A 6,000-nucleotide genomic window follows, 5' to 3' on the forward strand; every position below is an offset into this window, starting at 1 on the left:
CTAAACAGTGCTTCCGGATTTCAGCTGTGGTTAACCTAGTCTACCTGTTCCTGCATACCGGACTCCTTATACTCGTCCTCACAGAACCAGAGGAGTTGTCAAGAAAGGGATTCCAAGTCATGTTAAAGTCGCCCCCCAGTATAGTGAGGCTTTCCTGAAATTTAGGTCGTAATAAATTTAGGTTGGTTACGGTTAGGGGCATAAATGGTAGCTAAGGTGATTTTATGCGAACCTACGAACCCTTTAACAAAAAGGCACCTGCCCTCCAGGTCCCGCCAGGTGTCCAGGGTCTGAAAAGGTAAATGTTTATGGAGAAGAATCGCCACACCTTTAGTTTTTGCCTCTGGGTTACTGGAGGTAAAAGAGCTGATACATTTTTTATTAGTGAGTTTGGGTTCTTTATCGGCCCGAAAGTGTGTTTCTTGGATAAATGCAATCTTAACTTTAGTACGCTGAAGCTCAGCGAATAGTTTAGTTCTCTGCTCGGGTTTATTTAAAGCTCTAATATTTATGGAGATCAGTTTAATAGGATCAAGAGCCAAAGGTGGATGACTGACAGGACCTGGAAGAAGCGACAGCAAGGCATGTGGAGATAATAAAAATAATAATAAAAAAACCTGCATTCAGCTGCGGCGATGTCAGGTCCGGTATCTTCAGTGGAGGAAGTACCAAAGTCTTTAAGAAGGTCGGTAGATCCGACGGGTGACGGAGGACTACTGTTTGTGTGCCCTTCCTCACTATTAGAGAGAAGGGAAACCCGCATTGATAGGGTATTGAGGCTTCCCTGAGTGCAACGGTCAGAGAGCGTGTTGCCCTCGAATTGGTTCTGCATTTCTTTAGCATCAGCTCCTTCGTGCGGTAATCCTGTAGACAACAGACTATATCCCGTGCGGGCTGAGAATCCTCTGGGACATAGAGAACGGTGAGCATGATCTAGGACAATAGGGGTGTCCCCCGGTCTATCTAAAATCTCATTGAAGAAGACGTCAACGTGGAGACAATGTCTGAAGTATGTATTGACTCGGGGATGCCACGAACTCGGAGGTTGGAATGCCATCCCCTGTTATCTAGATCCTCCATTTTTTGTAAAGATGTGCAATCGTGTCTTGTTGTAGTGAGACACAATCTGAAATTGCACCCACCTCAGAGTGTATTTTCTCTTTGCTTTCCTCCAGAGTTGTCACACGATCCCCCAGCTGGTGTAAGTTCTCTTTTATGTCCTGCAGGTCATCCCGTATACCGGAGAGTGCCTGGTGGAATAGTGTCAACATCTCAGCGTTCGTGGGGAGATCTCTCACAGCCTCCTGCCATGCTGGTTCAGCCTGTGAGAGCCGAGGGGCAGAAGATTCTTCAATTGACGCCGATCCGGAACGAGCACTTCGTGGGCTTGAGGGAGCCAACGCCATCTTGGTAAGCGTGTCTTTATGTTCCGGATCAGAGATATGTTTAAAAAACTCACGAACCGAGTTGCTGGAAAGTTTCTCCTTTAGGTTTTGGCAGATGATGAGGCTTTAGAATTTTTGCCCAAAAACATGTAAAAAGCTGAAGGTCCTCTGAGCTCTGTCTCTATGCGTGCATCCTGTTTAAGCGCTAGCCACACCCCCCATAAAATGATTTTTTTGCTTATACTCATTTTCACTGCTTATCGTTTAAAACTGAAACTGAAAACCTCATACTGAATTATAGGGAAAGGAAAAGGGAAAGCATGAAGGGAGGAGGTCTATCATAGAAAACAAAAATAGAATAAAGTGTTGCGCCTAAAATTGTGAGAAATAGTGATTTGTTAATTCAATACAAGTGCAATATAATAAAAAATAAACAAATACTTATATTGGTTTCCAGTTTTCGTTCGTTGTGTCAATATCGCGTGTCAATATATAGAAAAAGAAAAAAAACAAAAATCATAGTGCTTTCCGCAAAATATGTGAAAATCAAATATATCTTTGTATGGTGTTCCACTCACATGAGAATGAGCAATGAGTTTGCTCTGACTTGTTGGGATATATAACGAAAAAATGCCGGCTTCGTTCCCGCCGAACAAATTGCTTTGGAGATGCCCTCCTCGAAAGTTTGCGTCGTCCACACAGCAGCAATCCGGATTTAGCCGATATAAGAACAGAAAGGCAGGGAGGTGAAGTATAAATATATATTTAATATTTAAAAAAATATATAGCGTGCTTTTAAAAAAGCAATCTATAGCGCATCTAAGTCTCAGCGTTCCTTTTCAAGGTAAACGATTTGCAGATTTAGCGCGATGACGATAATCCAACACGCAAACGCGTTTCACCCAATAGGGCTTCTTCAGTGACGTGTTGGTTGGTTCTCTCCTCCCTCCTTAAATACTTGATCTCATGTGTGGCATGTTAATTGTCTCCTGTTACTTTGTATCCAGTTTCAATTAGTTCTCTATGACGTGTTAATCGGCTTTTGTTACATTGTGAGATATTTGACAAAAATACATTGTATCAGATGTCAATTAACTCTCTATAGTATATTTTTTAACCCTTGTTATATTAAAACAAATAGCAATGGTACATAATGAATTCATATGCCATAATATATATTTGAACAATCAATTAAGAATACATCCATACATTAGCACAAAAAATATATAATATACAAAATTAATTCTAATCTGTCAATATAATAAATATTCGAATAATCATCAGAATGTATAAATATTTATCAATTATAAAATACATCTTTAATTAACAATCTCTCTATTTCATAATTTATAATATATACCCCTAAAAATAAATATAAGATCAAATAGAGATAAAATTAAATACCATATATTTTAGTGCAAATGCATAGATAAAATTTGTATAAATTCATGATGAATATCTATACAGAATATAAAATTACATATAAACAAATTAATGAAATAAATATAAAACATACATTTGTATAATACATAAAAAAATCGCTTCCTTTCCATAATATGTATCCATAAACATTTTTTTTATATAAACATAAATATAATATGTAAATACAATTATATATATAAAACCTTTTTGTTTTTATTCCTCTAACATGTTCGTCTATTCTTTTATGTAACGGGCGAATCGTTCTGCCTATGTATTGCAGGCCACATGGGCATTGCAATAAATATATGACTCCCTTGGTGTGACATGTTATTAAGTGTCTTATTTTATATTGTTTGTTTGTAACACTAGATGTAAAATTTGTTATTGTGTCACTACTCTTAGACTTAGTATCTCGACATGTAGTGCAATAACCACATTTAAAAAAACCCTTGTGTCTGTTTAAAAAATGTTCATTTTGATTGTTCTTTGGTGGTCTAGTATAACTAGAAGTTAAGTCACGGCTTAAATTAGGTGCCCCTCTGAATATAATTCTAGGGTTGGTTGGAAGTATTTTTTGTAGATCATCATCTTTTAGTAAAAGGGGCCAATGTCGTTTAATTATTTTCTTCATCTCAAAATGACGTTTGTCAAAATTTAAGACTAAAGGTATATCTTCTTGATTATTGATTGTTCTTTTTGTTGTTCTAGATTGTAATAAATCTTTCTGTTCGATTTTAGAGTCATCAGAGTCTTGTTCAGTAGTTCTTGTGGGTACCCTTTTTGCAAAAGATCATTTTTAATTTTATTAGCCTGTTGTTTAAATACATCCTCCTTCGTACAATTTCGTTTTACTCTTATTAGTTCCCCCTTCGGGACTCCTTTTAGCCAGGGACTGTAGTGTCCACTGCTAAATAAAACGTAACTATTAACGTCTACTTGCTTAAAATATGTTTTGGTATAAAGTTGTAAGTTATCTACATAAATTAAAAGATCTAAAAAAGCAATTTCTTGAACACTTTGTTCCATAGTTAATTTAATACCCCAATCATTGTTATTAAGGTAAGAGAAGAACAAATTAAGTTATTCTGTGGTACCAGACCAAATGAAAAACATATCGTCCATATAGCGGCGATAGGCAATCAGCTTTGTCTCCCAGCTATGTGGCGAAAAAACAAAAGATTCTTCCCAATGCGCCATGAATAAATTTGCATAGCTGGGAGCGAAGCGAGTGCCCATTGCTGTACCTTGTTGTTGTAGAAAAAAAATATCCTCAAAGACAAAATAGTAATTTTGCAATATCCACTTGATTGCTGAAATAATGAAGTTGATTTGTATTTTAGGGATGGAAGTATCTTGATTCAAAAATAATTCCACTGCTTTACAGCCTCTATCATGATTGATATTAGTATAAAGAGAGGAAACATCACATGTTACCAATATATATTTTTCTGTCCATTCAATATCCTTCAGCAAATGTATAAGACTCGTAGAGTCTTTTAAATATTATTTTGTTTTGAGTACCATTGGTTGTAGACATATATCGACATATTGGGATAAATTAGCAGAAAGAGATCCTATGCCTGAAACTATTGGTCGACCAGGGGGGTTGGTCAGATTTTTATGAATTTTTGGCAATATGTAAAAAGTTGGTGTACGTGGATATAATGTATTTAAAAATTGATGTTCCTTTTTATTCAAAATGCCCTGTTGCCTTCCTAGATCCAATAAATGAGTATAGCTCTTTTTCATTTCATTGATAGGATTACTTTTAAGTTTTTTATAGACAAGGGGGTCATTCAGTTGTCTGTGACAGGCTTAATAGATGTATATAATTTAAATTGCCGCCTTACCCCCTTTTGCCCAGGTTTCCTGCGATGGCAGTAGGTTCAGATTGAGTATGATGTTTAGAACAATACTCAATGGTATGGAAGTTAATACCGTGTTTCCCCGAAAGTAAGACAGTGTCTTACTTTCTTTTTATCCCTAAAAGCCCCACTATGTCTTACTTTCGGGGTATGTCTTATATTGGGAAAAAATTGAGAGTGATGGGAGTTATGATGTACTTTTAGAGCATAATTAGATCATGAAAAAGACATTGGAAATGGTACATCATAACACCCATCACTCTCACACACTTACCAATCAACACACCTACCAATCCACACGTATACCAATCCACACACATATACACAAATCCACACGTATACACAAATCCACACACATATACACTAATCCACACACATATACACTAATCCACACACATATACCAATCCACACACATATACACCAATCCACACACATATACACCAATCCACACACATATACACCAATCCACACACATATACACCAATCCACACACATATACACCAATCCACACACATATACACCAATCCACACACACATACACCAATCCACACACATATACACCAATCCACTCTCACTTAATGCTTTCCTACCTTTCCTTTCTTCTTTCAGCTTCTTTTCCTCCTCTTCGCTCCTCTTCTTCAGTTCTGTCTTCTTCCTGGTTCAGAGGGCACGGACAGCGGTGGGCGCGGCTTCAGTGTTGTGCGCCGGGATCTGACAAGAAACCCCGGCGCACAACAGCTGTTGCCGCGCAGATCACAAGGGAGCGGTATCGGAGGTCATTAACAGACCTCCGGCTCCCTTGAGTGATTTTAAGCCGGGTTGAACCCGGCTTAAAATCACTCAAGGGAGCCGGAGGTCTGTTAAAGACCTCCGATACCGCTCCCTTGCGAGCCTGCTCCTCCAGCGGCGGACATTACTGTCCGTCTCTGGAGGGGTGCCGGGTGCCGCAGGTTGGCACCCCCTGGAGTGTGGCGCCCTGTGCGGTCGCACACCCCAAAGGTCGGCCCTGCTCTAAGGGGCCGGCCTTAGGGGTCTGCGGCCGCACAGGGTTTAAATAAAAACATCGGGGGTTTTTTTCAACTTTATTTAACATCCTCCATGTTAAATAAAGTTAAAAAAACTTTATTTAACATGGAGGATGTTAAATAAAGTTAAAAAAAAACCCCGATGTTTTAATTTAAATCCTGTGCGGCCGCAGACACGTAAGGCCGGCCTTGGTGGGGACTTCCCGGCCCCTTAGAGTGGCGGACCCGGCAAATCCCCCGTGTTTCCCCGAAAGTAAGACATATGTCTTACTTTCGGGGTACGGCTTATATTAGCCGACCCC

The 6,000-nt window shown here is 38.7% G+C and overlaps 1 protein-coding gene across 1 annotated transcript in view; it reads left to right on the forward strand.

Moving 5' to 3' along the window:
- Positions 1 to 5,313, forward strand: part of PAQR3 (progestin and adipoQ receptor family member 3) — a 288,454-nt gene extending 283,141 nt beyond the window's left edge. The window contains exon 8 of the mRNA XM_053463314.1: positions 5,283 to 5,313. The gene's annotated coding sequence lies outside the window, so the exon portion shown is untranslated. The remainder of the gene's footprint in view (positions 1 to 5,282) is intronic.
- The last annotated feature ends 687 nt before the right edge of the window (positions 5,314 to 6,000 follow it).

This window comes from Spea bombifrons, chromosome 1 (assembly GCF_027358695.1).
Source record: "Spea bombifrons isolate aSpeBom1 chromosome 1, aSpeBom1.2.pri, whole genome shotgun sequence".
Lineage (NCBI taxonomy): Eukaryota > Metazoa > Chordata > Amphibia > Anura > Pelobatidae > Spea > Spea bombifrons.